At 37.0% G+C, this 16,601-nt stretch overlaps 1 protein-coding gene across 4 annotated transcripts in view; it reads left to right on the plus strand.

The window, feature by feature from the left end:
- DMXL2 (Dmx like 2) overlaps window positions 1-16,601 on the plus strand; it is a 159,561-nt gene that overhangs the window by 47,336 nt on the left and 95,624 nt on the right. The gene's annotated exons all lie outside the window — the stretch shown is intronic.

Consider the following 16,601-nt stretch of genomic DNA (forward strand, 5'->3'; position numbering starts at 1 on the left):
GAGTTGAGTTCAGTTATATTGGAGGTGAGGGTAGATGGTTTAGGAGTACTTTATTGGTGGTGACAACTTTTATTTTTTCTTACTAAGTAAAACTTGCAAATAATTTATAGTTAGGATAATTACTACTACTATTATGACAACAGCTACTAATGATTGAGTGTTATGTAACAGATCCTATGCATGCACAAAGCCTGTAGGACAGACAATACTCTCTTTGATCTACAGAAGAGGACATGCAGGTCGAGGACTTCCTGGAGAAGTTAGAACTAGTCAAAAGGCAGATCTGGGGTTTTAGTCCAGATGTATTGGGTGGCAAAACACCATGCCAGCTCACTCTGTTTTTCACAGAGAAAATGTTTATTACAAGTGTGTTTGTGAGGATTTCCTGAGGCTGTGGTTGAGAGTGGTGCCTTTTAGCTTCTGCCAGGTACCTGGGCAAGGGGGCGGGGTGCAAAGCCAACTCAAACTAAATTCTCAACTTGGAAGTTGCTGTGCCATGCAGGTAGTGTGAGTCTGGGTCTCATGGGGCCTGCCTTGTGATTGTAAATGCCCAGTGAAACCTCCTTCCTCCTCTCAGACCCTTCCGTACCATATCCCTTTCAGAGGTTTTCTTCCTCCCTCAATTTCACCTTTTCACTTAGGGATATTCCTTAGTGGCTTTCTTGCGGTTATGCAGGTGCCTCTGATGTGACTTGCATGCCTCGTGCATTGTCTCTGTGTAGCTGTTTAAAACCACAGCTCTGTGCCATGGGGTATTAGCAGATTCCCTTGTGACAGTCCAGTTGGCTGCTTCAGCATTTGTTTACTATGGGTTCTTGCCTGAGAAAATAGATGCAGTTGGAAGAGAACTTTGGTAAGCTCCTACCACCTACCTGTATGTGTTCACTTCCTGGTATCTGGACCTATATGTCCTGCCTTCCTTTGTGTTGCCATGGGTGAACTGTCTGTGTTTTTATTTTATTTTATTTTATTTTTATTTTTTGAGAGAGCAAACGAGCAAGCATGGGAGTGGGGGGCAGGGTGGAGGGCAGAGGGAGAGGGAGAGAGAGAGAATCTTAAGTAGGCTCTTTGCCCAGCATGGAGCTGGGGCTCAATCTCAGAACCCTAAGATCATGACCTGAACTGAAACCAAGAGGCAGATGCTCAACCGACTGAGCCAGCCAGGTACCCCACTGTCTGTGCTTTTGAACAAGGCCATTTCTTTCACTTGTTTGCCAGCTCCCATTTGTTCTTGCTTTCAGAGACATCACTGTTGCAGTTGTCTCCTCTCTTCTCCATGAGTTTTCCCTTCTCCACTGGGTCATCACACTGGTGTACATTTCGGACTGAACATGGCCCTCCAACCCCCATTTATATGTTGAAGCCCTAACCCCGGATGTGATGGTATTTGGGTATGGAGCTTTGGGAAGGTACTTAAGGTTAGATCAGATGTCATGAGCATAGCCCTCGTAGGAATAGTGAGTACTTTTACAAGGAGAGATACCGAGAGCTTGCTCTCTTTCTGCGACATGAAGACACAGCAAGAAGGTAATCTAGCCGCACCGGCAACTTCATCTCAGCCTCCAGGCCTCAGAATTGTGAGAAAACACATTTGTTTAAAGCCACCCAGACTATGGTATTTTGTGATGGCAGCCCAAGCTTATTAATACAGCATAGCGTGCCAAACATGCTGTAATCTTGTCCATTCCCATTTTGAAACAAACAGCCACAATAAGAAAATCCTCTTTCTCAGGTCACATTTCCTTGTCCTCCTTATGGCACCTTCAAAGAGTTGCTTATAGTTGCTGTCTCCCAGTTTTTCTCCTCATCTTCTGTTTTGCAAACTCACTACCGCTCTTCTGAAAGTGTCATTAGCAAGTTCCTGTTACTGAATCCTGTGGTAAGTTCTTTTTTTTTTTTTTTAAAGATTTTATTTCTTTATTTGATAGAGAGGGAGATCACAAGTAGGCAGAGAGTCAGGCAGAGAGAGAGGGGGAAGCAGGCTCCCCACTGAGCAGAGAGCCCGATGCGGGGCTCGATCCCAGGACCCTAAGATTATGACCTGAGCTGAAGGCAGTGGTTTAATCCATTGAGCCACCCAGGCACCCCCTGTGGTTAGTTCTTACTAACCTAATGGCACGAGTTAACACAGTTGGTTACTTCCTCACCCTTGAACACTTTCTTTAGTTTACTTCCAGGACACAGGTCACTCTTGATTTGCTTTTTAACTCTCTGGCTGCCCCTCATTAGTTTGCTGATATCACCCTTACTCCCCTACTTCTATATGTTGGAGTTCCCTTGGGCTTATTTCTTAGACCTCTCCTCTGACCATACTCACTCCTTTGGCTGTGTCATTTATCTCATGGCTTCATCTTTTGCCTGTACCTCTCCTCTGAGCTCCAGGATGATTGTGTGTGTGTATGTGTTTGCGCGCGCACGCACGCACGCACGCACATGCGCACGCACGCACATGCACACACACACACACACACACACACACACATATGTACCTTAAACTAATATGTGTCTTCAAGTAAACATGTCTAAAACAGAACTCCTGATCTCTGCCTCCTACCACTACCCCCCGATGGCTCTACCTTCAAAATACATCCACAGGGTGCCTGGGTGGCTCAGTGGGTTAAGCCGCTGCCTTCAGCTCAGGTCATGATCTCGGGGTCCTGGGATCGAGTCCCGCATCGGGCTCTCTGCTCAGCGGGGAGCCTGCTTCCTCCTCTCTCTCTCTGCCTCTCTGCCTACTTGTGATCTCTGTCAAATAAATAAATAAAATCTTAAAAAAAAATACATCCACAGTCTGCTCACTTCTGTACCACCTCCATTGTTACAATCTTTTTGAAGCCTCCATCACTTATTATTTCTTTATTGTATTAAATTCTTTATTGTTTCTCCCAACTTATGCTATGTTCCTATACCGTGTATTTTCAAACCAGTGGCTAGAGTGATCTTTTCAAAATGTACATCAGATAATGCCATTTGTCTGTTCAAAACTATCAGAAGTTTTCCCATTTCAATCATTAAAAACTCAAGTCTTTATGATGGTTTTCTAGGCCTGGCTTATGCTTGCTACATTTTCCATTGCTTCTTTGACCTTATCTCCTGTTACTTTCCTCCTTAGAAACCCGACTTCAGCCACATACCCATTGTGATTTTTTCTAAAAATAGCTTTTGTACTTGCTTGCCCTCTACCCAGAAACCTGTCCTCCCAGAGACCTGAATGGCTTTTCCCTTTAATGTCTTCGGTGTCACCTTTTTTTTTTTTTAAGATCTTTTATTTATTATTTATTTGACAGGGAGATCACCAGTAGGCGCAGGCAGAGAGAGAGAGAGAGAGGCAGGCTCCCTCCCGAGCCAAAGACAGAGGCCCAACCCACTGAGCCACCCAGGCACCCCTAAATGAGACTCTTCTTAAGAACATTTTTAAAAATTGCATTCCGCCTGCCACTATATTTTTTGTTCCCTTTTCCTGTCTTAATTTTGCTCCTAACACTTATCACTAGGAGTCTGTACTATTTTTCTGTTACTGCATAACAAATGACCGCAGCCAGCGGCTTAAAACCATGCATTTACTATCTTGGCTTGTGTGGGTTAGGTGTCTGGATGTGGCTTGGATAGGTGCTCTGGTTGGGATTCTAAGTAAGGGCTGTGGTAAAGGCACCAGCTGGACTGAATTCTCATCCAGAGACTTGACGAGGGCAGAATCCTTTTCCAGCTCTCTCAGGGTATTGGCAGAGTTCATTTCTTGGCAGCTGTATGACTGAGGGCTTGACTTTTTCCTGACTCTTGGTTGGAGGCCTCCTTCAGGACCTAAAGGCTGCCAGTAGTTCCTTGCCATTTGGGCTTTTTCTCCCTCTCCCTTTTCCCTACTTTCTCTTTCTCCCATCTGCTTCTCTTTCCTCCTCTTCTTCCCCCTCACAGATAACAGAGCTATCTAAATGATTTGGCAGGGTAGTTAGTAAAGAACCAAAGGATAATTGAGGGAAATAAATAATGATAAATAAATTGAAAGAAAAAAATTAGATTTTAAAAACAAACACTGAAAAACTTGATAAGCCAATTAAATCGCCTACATGTTAATAAAACCCTAATATTTAATTTTTTAAATAAAAAAATTTTTAAATAAAAAGAAATTAATAAGAAATTTTTAAATAAAAAGAAATTTAATATTTCTGGGTAGAATGTAGGGATGCGAGAATTTTCCATAATGTCTGAAAAGTGTGGTTAATAAAAGGAAAAAAAAGGAAAACTTATCAGAATCACAGGAATAAAAGTTTAAAAAAGAATATTATTCCTACCTTTGGTCTCTAAAACTAGGCAGTTACTTTTAAAGCTTTTATCTTTAAAAACTAGCATCCCACTACTCTTAAAACTTAACCATGAAAAAACCTGCCATACCTACGGATTTGTTCTTTTTGTTACTTACATTTCTTAGGGTTACCATGTACTCACAGATGATTAGTAAGGTTGGTCATTGCTTTGATTTAATGAATCTGTCATAGGCGAGGCTGTGATAGTTTACTGTAGGACCAGTTCAGTGTGATCAGAGAGCTACTCTGGTTCATACTGGAATGCAGCTATGTAATATTCCCCGCTGGTCGTTGCCCTGACATCAGCTTGGGCTCTGTTGTGCAGGTTGTGTTGCATTCAAAGCATGTTTTCCACTGCCCTCTTTCAAATAAAATTAATGGCACTATTGTATACATTCAGGTCTTCCTTAAAACATGTATTTTGACATATATATTGTCCGATGTACCTTTTATCATAGAAAATTTATCAAAGAAAATGCACTTCAGAACTCCAGTAATTCATAATTGCATACAAGAATCTTCTCATAGTTGTATTCACATCATGAGAGACTCTCATATTTATGTATATTTTATATATGCATATACATGTAAAATTTGTCTTTCTTTATTTCATAGTGCATTTTTGAAGAAAGACTAATTTGAAATTTTACTTGAAATTAACAATCTTTATGTATTTAGCAATTTTTTTTGAGAAGACAATGGAGCAATTTATTCAGATATTCAGATTTCCAGGGGAAAATTTTGAATCTAGAATTTTTTATATTCTGTACAGTGCATATATACATATACCTATACATATTTATATAATTTTATTTATTTTTCTTTTTTATAGACATATAATGTATTTTTACCCCCAGGGGCACAGGTCTGTGAATTGCCAGGTTTACACACTTCACTGCACTCACCATAGCACATACCCTCCCCAATGTCCATAACCCCACCTCCCCTCCCCCCAGCAACCCTCAGTCTGTTTTGTGAGATTAAGGGTCACTTATGGTTTGTCTCCCTCCCAATCCCATCTTGTTTCATTCATTCTTCTCCTACCCCCTTAACCCCCCATGTTGCATCTCCACTTCCTCATATCAGGGAGATCATATGATAGTTGTCTTTCTCCGATTGACTTATTTCAAATTTAGCAGATATTTTTTTGAACACCACACGTCCTGAGCTGTTCTCTGTGTTGGCAGTCTTGTGATGAAGAGGATAGACAGGGTTGCTGTGTGCATGCAACTTGACTTGTAATGAGGAAAGACAAAAAAAATCATGTATTAATAAATACTATTCAGAAAATTAAAACAGGATGATGTAGTAGTGTGACTTTGTGTCTGTTTGGGTGGATGATCTTTAGAGAAAACTTTTCTGGGGAAGTAGCTTTGAGAACTGAATAATTGGAAGGGGTCAACTGTATGATGTTCAGAAGAAAGGGTATTTTTGGCCAATGGGACACCAAGTGTAGACGCTCTGGGATAGGAATTAGCAGGTCTTGTTAAAATACAGTAGAATGCTGGAGCGTAGTGGCTAAATCAAAGTATACATTTGGTTAAGAAATCAAATAGAGTAAGATGAACTCTACATCCTCACCAGCACTTCTCATTTCTTGTGTTTTTTATTTTAGCCATTCTGGCAGGTGTAAAGTGATATCTCTTGTGGTTTTGATTTGCATTTCCTGATGATTCGTGATGAACATTTTTTTCATGTGTCTGTTTGCCATCTGTATGTCTTTGGAAAAATGCATATGGCATGTCCTCTGCCTATTTTTAAATTGGATTATTTGGGGGTTTTTTTGTGTGTGAGTTGTATAAGTTCTTTATATGTTTGGATATTGCCTCTTTATCAGATCTGTCATTTGCATATGTCATTTGGTAGGTTGCCTTTTTTTGTTTGTTGATGGTTTCCTTTCCTTTTTCCTAAAAAGCAAAAGCTTTTTATTTAGGTATTGTTTTAATAGTTTAATTTTTGCTTTTGTTTCCCTTGCCTCAGGAGACGAATCTAGAAGATGTTTCTATGGTTGATGTCAAAGAAATTTCTGCCTATGTTTTCTTTGAGGAGTTTTGTGGTTTCATGTCTCACATTTAGGTCTTAAATCCATTTGAGTTTGTTTCTGTGTAGGCTACAAGAAAGTGGTCCCATTTTATTCTTTTGCATGTAACTGTCCAGTTTTACTAGCACTGATTGGTGATGAGATGGTCTTTTTTTCCATTGTATATACTTGCCTCCTTTGTCATAGATTAATTGACCATAAAAGCATGGGTTTATTTCTGGACTCTCCATTCTTTTCCATTGATCTATGTGTGTTTTGTGTTAGTACTGTACTGTTTTAATTACTACACCTTTGTAGTGTATCTCAAAATCTGAAATTGCAATACCTCCAGCTTTCTTCTTCTCTTTCAAGATTGCTTTAACTATTCAGGATCTTTTTGTGGTTTCATGCAAATGTTAGGTTTTTATGTTCTAGTTCTGTGAAAGATGTTAGTATTTTGGTAGGGATTGCATAAAATTTGAGATTGCATTGGGTACTGTGGACATTTTGACAACATTAATTCTTCCAGTTCACTAGCGTGAAATATCTTTCCATTTGTTTGTGTCACCTTTGGATTTTTTTTTTTAAGATTTTATTTATTTATTTGACAGAGAGAGATCACAAGCAGGCAGAGAGGCAGGCAGAGAGAGAGAGGAGGAAGCAGGCTCCCTGCTGAGCAGAGAGCCCAATGCGGGACTCAATCCCAGGACCCTGAGATCATGACCTGAGCCAAAGGCAGCGGCTTAATTCACTGAGCCACCCAAGTGCCCCACCTTTGGATTTTTTTGTCAGTGTTTTTTGTTTTGGGGGATTTTTAAAAAGATTTTATTTATTTATTTGTCATAGAGAGAGTGCAAGGCAGGGGGAGCAGCAGGCAGAGAGAGAAGCAGGCTCCCTGTTGAGCAAGGAACCCAGTACAGGACTCAACTCCAGGACCCCAAAATGATGATCTGAGCTGAAGACAGGTGCTTAGCTGAGCCACCCCGGTGTTCCTATCAGTGTTTTATAATTTTCAGAGTATAGTTATTTCACCTCTTGGTTAAGTTTATTCTTATGTATATTATTCTTTCTGGTGCACTTGTAAATGGGATTGTTTTTTAAATTTTTTTTTGCTACCTCATTATTAGTATATGGGAATGTAACAAATTTCTGTATATTAATTTTGTATGCTGCGATTTTACTGAAGCCATTTATCAGTTTAGTAGTTTTTTTCATAGACTCTAGGGTTTTCTATAGATAGTATCATGTCATCTGTAAATAGTGAAACTTTTACTTCTTTCTTACCAATTTGAATACCTTTTATTTCTTTTTCTTGTCTGATTGCTGTGGCTAGAACTTATAGTATTATGTTGAATAAAAGTGAGAGTGGACATCCTTGTCCTGTTCTTGATCTTAAAGGAAGATCTCTCAGGTTTTCACTGTTGAGCATGGTGTTAGCTATGGGTTTTTCATATATAGCCTTCACTTATTTATTTATTTATTTTTTCATATACCTTTTTTTGTTGAGGTATGTTCCTTCCAGACCGACTTTGTTGAGGGTTTTTATCATGAATGCATATTATACTTTGTCAAAATGCTTTTTGTGTATTTGTTGAGATTATCATATGATTTTTGTTGTTTCTCTTGTTAATGTGATATATCACATTGGTTTGTGAATATTAAACCACCTTTGCATCCCTGGGATAAATCCCACTTCATTGGGTGAATGACTTTTTAAATGTAGTCTTGGATTTGGTTTGCTAATATTTTATTGAGGATTTTTACATCTATGTTCATCAGAGTTAGTGGCCTGTAGTTTTCTTTTTTTGTAGTGTCTTTATCTGGATTTGGTGTCAGGGTACTGCTGGCTTCATAAGAACGAATTTTCCTTCATCTTTTATTTTTTTTGAATACTCCCCCATTAATCTTAATGTATCTAATTATCTCTTTGCTTACTCAGTGTGTTATATTTGCCTCAGCTGTGTGTCACAACTGGCTGAACTTTGAGACTGCTTTAGGATGTGTGGTCTTTTTAAAAAAATTTATTTATTTATTTTTTTAAGATTTTATTTATTTATTTATTTGACAGAGATCACAAGTAGGCAGAGAAGCAGGCAGAGAGAGAGAGGAGGAAGCAGGCTCCCTACTGAGCAGAGAGCCCGATGCAGGGCTCGATCCTAGGACCCTGGGATCATGACCTAAGCCGAAGGCAGAGGCTTTAACCCACTAAGCCACCCAGGCGCCCCGGATGTGTGGTCTTTTGACAGGGTCATGTGGTACATTAAAAACTACTATTGACCCATGTAAGATGATTAGTGTTCATTGTTGGACCATCTACTGAATTTGAACTCTCATCTCTAATGAATCAAAAAGATGCCTTTCTATTGAGTAGAAACTGAGTAATAAGTAGTAACTAAGTAATAAGTACACAACTGAGTAATAAGGCTAAAACTACATCTTCTTAAATGGGATATCTAGATTTTAAGCTCCTTGAAGGTGGTTCAGTTTACCTGTTCCATAATGCTCAGTATCTTTCTTTGAATTTTTATTACAGCAGCTTTAGCAATGGACTGTTGAGTATTTTTTCCACAAGTAATACTCAGTTTTCCTTGCATTAAAATTCTTCAGTTCTCCTAAGAGCTAAGTGTTCTGTAATTCAAATGGAAAGCAAAGAATGCCATACTGGTAGGGATACTTTGGAGGTTAATAAAATGCATCACAGGTTTAAAAAGCTTATTTCCTCACATTTTTCAAAAGATACCATGTCTAATTAAGATCTTGAAAAAAGAACAGAGAATAACTTGGTAATGTTGGCATTCCCCCCACCCCCACCCCCCCACCACAATCTGTTCTGCCTCTGTTAATAAAGCCAAGTTTGTCTGACTTGATGAAGCAGATGGTAAGTGTGTCATCTACCACTAGAAGTCATTTTCACCGTTTCTGCTGTGTATGACAGGATTTCATTTCAGGTGTTGTGGCACCCATTCAGTTACCTTCAGGATTTTTAATGTTTCCATTCATTGAGCACTTTTGCTAGTAAGATCTATTTTTTATAAGTGTGGTAAATTAAATTTTCTTGGACTTCATAGTATTTTAACTTTTGGGACACCTGGGTGGCACATTTGGCTAAGCATCTGCCTTTGGCTCGGGCGGGTCATGATCTCAGGGTCCTGGGATTGAGTCCCACATCAGGCTCCCTGCTCAGTAAGGAGCTTGCTTCGCCCCTTCCTCTCTCTCTGGGGCTTCTGTGCCTGTGCTTTCTTTCTCTCTGTCAAATAAATAAATAAAATCTTAAAAAATAGTATTTTAACTTTTTATCTGAGCTTTAAAATCTTATTTGTTCAAGAGCCCTTTTTCCACCACAAGGTATACCTGATTACATCTTCAACTCAAGAATTATTTTTTTTTCAATTTTGTTTGCTGTATTTATTTAAATTGTTTGTTTATGCGGTTTATATCTGAACATTTTCTAAAACACTTGGTTATTTTATAAAATTTGAAAATTATTTAAAACACTCTTTTCTTGGAGTGCCTGGGTGGCTCAGTTGGTTAAGCATCTGACTCTTGGTTTCAGCTCAGGTTATCATCTCAGGGCCCTGAGATCAAGCTCTCTATCGGGCTCTGCACTCTATGCGGAGTCCGCGTGAGAGTCCTTGAGATTCTTTCTTCCTTCCTCCCACTCACCCTCTCCTTTCCTCCCTGTTTGTAGTCTCTCTAACTCGAAAATAAATAAAATCTTTTTAAAAAATTAAAAAATAAAATACTATTTTCTTCAGAAAAAAAATTTTTTTTAAGATTATTTATTTATTTATTTGTCAGTGATAGAGGGAGAGAGAGCGAGCAAGCACAGGCAGACAGAGAGGCAGGCAGAGGCAGAGGGAGAAGCAGGCTCCCTGCCGAGCAAGGAGCCCGATGTGGGACTCGATCCCAGGACGCTGGGATCATGACCTGAGCCGAAGGCAGCCGCTTAACCAACTGAGCCACCCAGGTGTCCCCAGAAAATTTTTTTTCTTAATGGAGGATTATGATCTTTAGTAAAATCATAATTTTAGGGCTTGGATAAGAATTTTTGAGAAGAAAAAAAGAGAGAAGAAAAAAAAAGAATTTTTGAGAAGGATGATTTTGGCAGGAAGGAAAGGAGAAGCCTACAGAATGTTTCCAGAAGCTTTTCTTCCTCTTGAAAGCACTTCTCTGTTCCTAGATTCAATGTTTTGGTTATTTAAGGATTGGCTTCTTAAACTTCTTCCTTCTTTAAAGTGGAAATATCTTTACTTTTTAAATAAGATATGTATTTATGATAAAAAAACATGCAGAGAAAATGAAAATCCCCTTCCAAATAGTCTTTCAATAAAAAAGGTTACTGTTTTCTGTTCAATATATATTCTTTCAGACTTTTTGATGTCTTTGTAAACCACCCATATATGCACACATACTCAAATTAGGTCATATCCTTTAAATGTGTATTCTTTTTAACGGTGACATAATTTTTCATTATATGAATGAATATACTATATTTTAACTTGATTAATGAACATTAAGTGGTTCTGATTTAATGAATTTTATTAATGAACATTAAGTGGTTCTGATTTTTCTATTGCTATGAAAAATGAACAAACTTGTACATAAATCTTGTCCTGTTGTTTCCTTTTTATAATTAATTTATTGAAATATAGTTAAGATAAAATGTATATTTCAAGTGTATAACTTAATATACACCAAATATATTTTATATAAATATACTCAATACATTATATTAATATAGCACATTAACTATATTAACATATAACTGTGTATATTAACTATATAACTAATACATTAATTTTATATAGTTATATTTTATGTAATTATATAAAAGGTATTAATATAATTAACATATTAAAATAGTATATTAGCTTTGTTGATATTCTTTATATATACTTAATATACTACATTAATACATATATTAATATCTTGATATATACTTTAATATATTTTATATAAATAAAATGTATATTTTAAGCGAGTCTAGACAGATTTATAGACTTTCTCAAGATTGCTTTGACTATTCAGAGTCTTTTACAGGTCCATATAAATTTTAGGATCTTTTGTTCTAATTCAGTGAAAAAAAGTACTGATATTTTGATAAAAGATTTAATTGAATCTAGATTGCTTTTGGTTGTGTAGACATTTTAACAGTATTCTTCCAATCCATGAACATGGTGTATCTTTCCATTTGTTTTTGTCTTTTTTAATTTCTTTCTTCAGGGTCTTACAGTTTTCAGTGTACAGGTCTTTCACCTTTTGACTAATTTATTCCTGGGTATTTTATTCTTTTTGATGCAGTTAATGAGATTATTTTCTTAGTTTCTCTGTTCTTTTATTATTAGTGTATAGAAATGCAACAGACTTCTATATTTTGATTTTGTATTCTCCAACTTAACTGGATTCATTAATTCTAACAGTTTTTTGGTAGAGTCTTCTTAGGGTTTTTTGTAAGTAGTAGATCATCTGAAAATAGTAACATTTTACTTGAAAATTCCTTTCCTTTCTTTTTCTTGTCTGATTGCTATGGTTCTAGTACTGTGCTGAATAATAATGGCAAGAGTGGGCATTTTGTTTTGTTTCTGATCTTAGGGGAAAACTTTTAGCTTTTTACCATTGAGTATGATATTGACTGTAGGTTTGTCATATACAGCTTTTATAATGTTGAGGAATGTTCCCTATATACCACTTTGTTTAAAGTTTTTATCAGGAATGGATATTTGGCACATGCTTTCTCTGCACCTATTGAGATGCTCTTAGGAATTTTATCCTTCATTTTGTTCATGAAATGTATCATGTTGATTAATTTGCATAAATCAAACCATCCTTGTATCCCTAGAATAAATACTACTTGATTTTGGTGAATGATTCTTTTAATTTGTTTTTAAATTGGTTTGATAAGATTTTGTTGAGGATTTTGCATCTATATTCATCAGGGTTATTGCTCTGTAATTTTTTTCCCCCTAGAGTTGTATAACATTATTTTTTGTAATTTTCTTTGTGAGTGTGCATGTGTGTTTTTGTCTGGTTTTGGTATCGGGGTAATGCTGGCCTCATAGAATGAATTTGGAAGGATTTCTCTCTCTCCTATTTTTTGGAATACTTTGAGAAATTTTTTTTTTAATATATTTTTAAAGATTTTATTTATTTATTTGAGAGAGAGAGAGCATGAGAAGGGGAAGGCTCAGAGGGAGAAGCAGACTCCCTGCTGAACGGGGAGCCCGATGTAGGACTCAGTACCAGACTCCAGGATTACGACTTGAGCGGAAGGCAGTTGCTTAACCAACTGAGCCATCCAGGTGTACTACTTTGAGAAGTATTAAATATTTGGTAGAATTCACCTGTGAAGCCATCTGGCACTGGACTTTTGTTTGTTGGGATTTTTTTTTTTATTACCAGTTCAACCTAATTACTAGTAATTGGTCTGCTCAGATATTTTCATTTCTTCATGATTCAGTCTTAGGAGGTTGATGTTTCTAGGAATTTATCCATTTTTTCCCTAGGTTGTTTAATTTCTTGGCATATAATTTTTTTTTGTGGTAAGCTGTAATTTTTTTTGTATTATTGTGGTGTTTGTTGTAATTTCTCTTTCATTTCTGATTTTACGTCATTTTTTTTCTTTGATTAGTCTGGCTAAAGGCTTAATAAGTATATCTTTTCAGAGAACCAGATCTTAGTCTCAATTGATCTTTACCATACTTTTTTAGTCTTGATTTCACTTGTTTATGCTCTGATCTTTATTATTTCCTTTCTTCCATTCATCTTGGGCTTTGTTCGTCTATTTCTAGTTTCCTTAGTTGCAAGGTTAAGAGATTCTGATTGTTTCTTGAGGTACACTTGTATCTTTCAGACTTTCCTCTTAGAACTGCTTTTGCTGCATCCTCCAGATTTTGAACCATTGTATTTTATTTTTATTTGTCTCCATGTATTTTTTTGATTTCCTCTTTGATTTTTCATTGATCCATTGGTTGTTTAGTGGCCTGTTTTTTTTTGTTTAATCTGTGTTTTTCTTTAACCACCCCCTCCCCCAGGATTTTGGGTTTTTTGGGGTTTTTTTTGTAATCGATTTCTAGTTCATACTCTTGTGGTCAGAAAAGATGCTTGACATATTTCAGTCTTCTCAGATTTATTTAAAAACTTGTTTTGTGGCCTAACATGATCTATCCTAGAAAATGTTCCATGTGTACTTGAATAGAATGTGTATTTTGCTGTTTTTTGGGTGGATGGTTCTACATATATCTGTTAAGTCCATATGGTTTGATGTGTTGTTCAAAGTCACGGTTTCCTAATTGATTTTTTTTCTGGATGACCTATCCATTAACACAAGTGGGATATTTAAGTCCTCTACTATTATGGTGTTACTGTCAATTCCTCCATTTTTGTCTGTTAATACTTGCCTTATATATTTAGTGCTCCTATATTGGGTGCATAGATATTTACAATTGTTGTATTCTCTTGTTGGATTGAAACGTTTATTACTGTGTAATCCTCTTGTTTTTTTGGTCTTATTATGGTTTTTGTTTTTAGTTTTTTTTTTTGAGATAAAGCATGTGGGTGGGGCAGTGGGAGAGGGATAGAGAGAATCCCCGGGCGGGCTTCACAACCAGCATGGACCCTGACATCGGGCTCAATCTCATAACCCTGAGATCATGATCTGAGCTGAAACCAGGAGTCAGACGGTTAAATTGATTGAGCCACCTATGTGCCACTATAATTTTGTTTTTTCTAATTATAGCCTTTTCTTTCCACTTAAAGAGTTCTCTTACTGTTTCTTGTGAGGCTGTTTCAGTGGTGATGAACTCTTTTTTAACTTTTATTTGTCTGGGAAGATTTTTTCTCTCTTTTAATTCTGAATAATCTTGCCTGGTGGAGTATTCTTGGTTGTAGGTTTTTTCCTTTCAGCACTCTGAATATATCATGCTGCTTTCTTTTGGGCTGCAAAATTTATGCTAAATAGGCAGCTGATAACCTTGGGTTTCTCTTGTATGCAACTGTTTTTCTTTGCTGCTTTTATGATTCTTTATCTCTAATTTTTGCCATTTTAATTGTTATGTATCTTGGTGTGGACCTCCTTGGGTTCATCTTGTTTGGGACTTTTTTTTGTTTTGTGGGTCTGGATATCTGTTTTCTTTCCCCAGGTCAGGGAGGTTTTCAGCTAGTATTTCTTCAACGTCATTTCTTTCTAGTCAAGTCTCTGCCCTTTCTACATTTTTCATTGTGACCCTCTCTATGATTATCTGTGGAAGATCTGTTTTGCTAGTCTTCAAGTTGTCTTTAGAGTTGCTATACATATAGTTGTTGCTTTGGCATGTCTGTCAGAGGAGGTTAAGGTCAGGACACCATCTTTCCTACCTTCCCTAACTTTCTAGTAAGTTATGAAATTGGGTGGTGTAAGTCCTCTAACTTTGTTTTTTCTTTAAAAAAATTTTTTTGGGGGGGTGCATGGGTGGCTCAGTCATTGAGTATCTTAGACTCTTGATTTTTGGCTCAGAGCATGATCTCAGAGCTGTGGGATCAAGCCCCACATTGGGCTCCCTGCTCAGCATGCATTCTGCTCGTCCCTCTCGTCTACTCTTCTCATTCATTCATGCTCTCTCTCTCAAATAAATAAAATCTTTAAAATACGTATTTTTGGTGGTATTGTTTCTTTGATGTCATACAAATTTTAGAATAAGGCAGTCAGTTTCTACCAAAAAGCTTGCTGTTATTTTTGGCTGTGTTCACATTAAATCTTTATGGATTAGTTTGGGAAGAATTGAATCAGTAACATTTGTATTTCACATCCCTGAAGGTGGTATGTTTCTCTTTTCATTTAGGTTTTTGTTCTCTTAGCGGTGTTTTGTAGTTCTTAGCATACATATACTATTCCTGATTTGTTATCTTCCTAATGTAAAAGGTATTTAAACAAATTATATTTCCAATTTTTTCTAATATGTAGAAAGAGAATTGCTGTTTGAGTTTTGATCTTTAGTCTTACGGTCTTGTTATCAGGTATAATTTTGTTTTTGTAGATTCTTTAGGATTTTGTGAATAAAGACAATTTTGCTTTTCTAATTTGGAAATTTTCTAGCTGTCTTTCTGTTAATGATTTCTAATTCACTTTTGTGTGGTTTTAATTTTAGGCACTAATAGATGAAAATGGGACTGCTCCATTTGAGTGAGGGGTTGCTGGTGGTATAGGAAAGAGGGACTAGAATTGCCACATGTTCAGGGAGGCACTCTGCCTTTTCTTTATGAAGGCTCAGGGGTTTCTGAGGTGTCTCTATGGTTTTTATAGTATATGGCCTGAAGCCACTGCTATATTATGCAGTAAATTAGGTTAGGTGAAAATAATGCTAAGTTGAAGAAGGTACTTGGAAGAAAGCAACTAGTACATCGTTAAGTGGTTGTCTCAGAGTAAGCCCTTAAAGAGATTTGCTGTATAATTCAAATATACAAATAAATGAGACCTTAGTGGAAACATACATTATGTAATATAAACTGAAAATGAGTACCAAGATGGTAAAACCCAGAAATGTTTGTCTAGTGTAGATGATAGTGTTTGGACCTACACGCACTTTCCAGGAATACATAATTACATAATTTCATTGTTTCTTAGAGTGAGATTTTTGCACAGATGATATTGTATTATTTCCCATAAGACTCTATTCAGTATTGAGGATAAAGCACTATAAAGTAGATGCTTTCTGTTAAATAAGATAAAATTATTTTGGCCTTTTTAATTAATTAATTAATTAATTTTTTAATGCATTTTTTCTTTTTTTTTTTTAAGATTTTATTTATTTATTTGTCAGAGAGAGAGAGAGAGAGAGAGCAAGAGCGAGCACAGGCAGAGTGGCAGGCAGAGTCAGAGGGAGAAGCAGGCTCCCTGCGGAGCAAGGAGCCCGATGTGGGACTCGATCCCAGGACGCTGGGCTCATGATCTGAGCCAAAGGCAGCTGCTTAACCAACTGAGCCACCCAGGCGTCCCTTTAATTTATTTTTTTAAATTTTATTTTATTTTTTCAGTGTTCCAAGATTCATTGTTTATGCAGCACATCCAGTGCTCCAGGCAATATGTTCCCTCCTTTATTTATTTATTTGTTAGAGAGAGCGAGGGAGTGAGAGAGAGCACAAGCAGGTGGAGCAGCAGGCAGAGGGAGAAGCAGGCTCCCTGCTGAGCAAGGAACTGGATGCAGACTTGATCCTAGGACCTTGGGATCATGACCTGACCCAAAGGCAGACGATTAACTGACTGAGCCACCCAGATGTTCCTGTTCTGGCCTTTAACAAAATTCTTA

Source organism: Mustela nivalis (assembly GCF_964662115.1).
Source record: "Mustela nivalis genome assembly, chromosome: 6".
NCBI classification, from domain to species: domain Eukaryota; kingdom Metazoa; phylum Chordata; class Mammalia; order Carnivora; family Mustelidae; genus Mustela; species Mustela nivalis.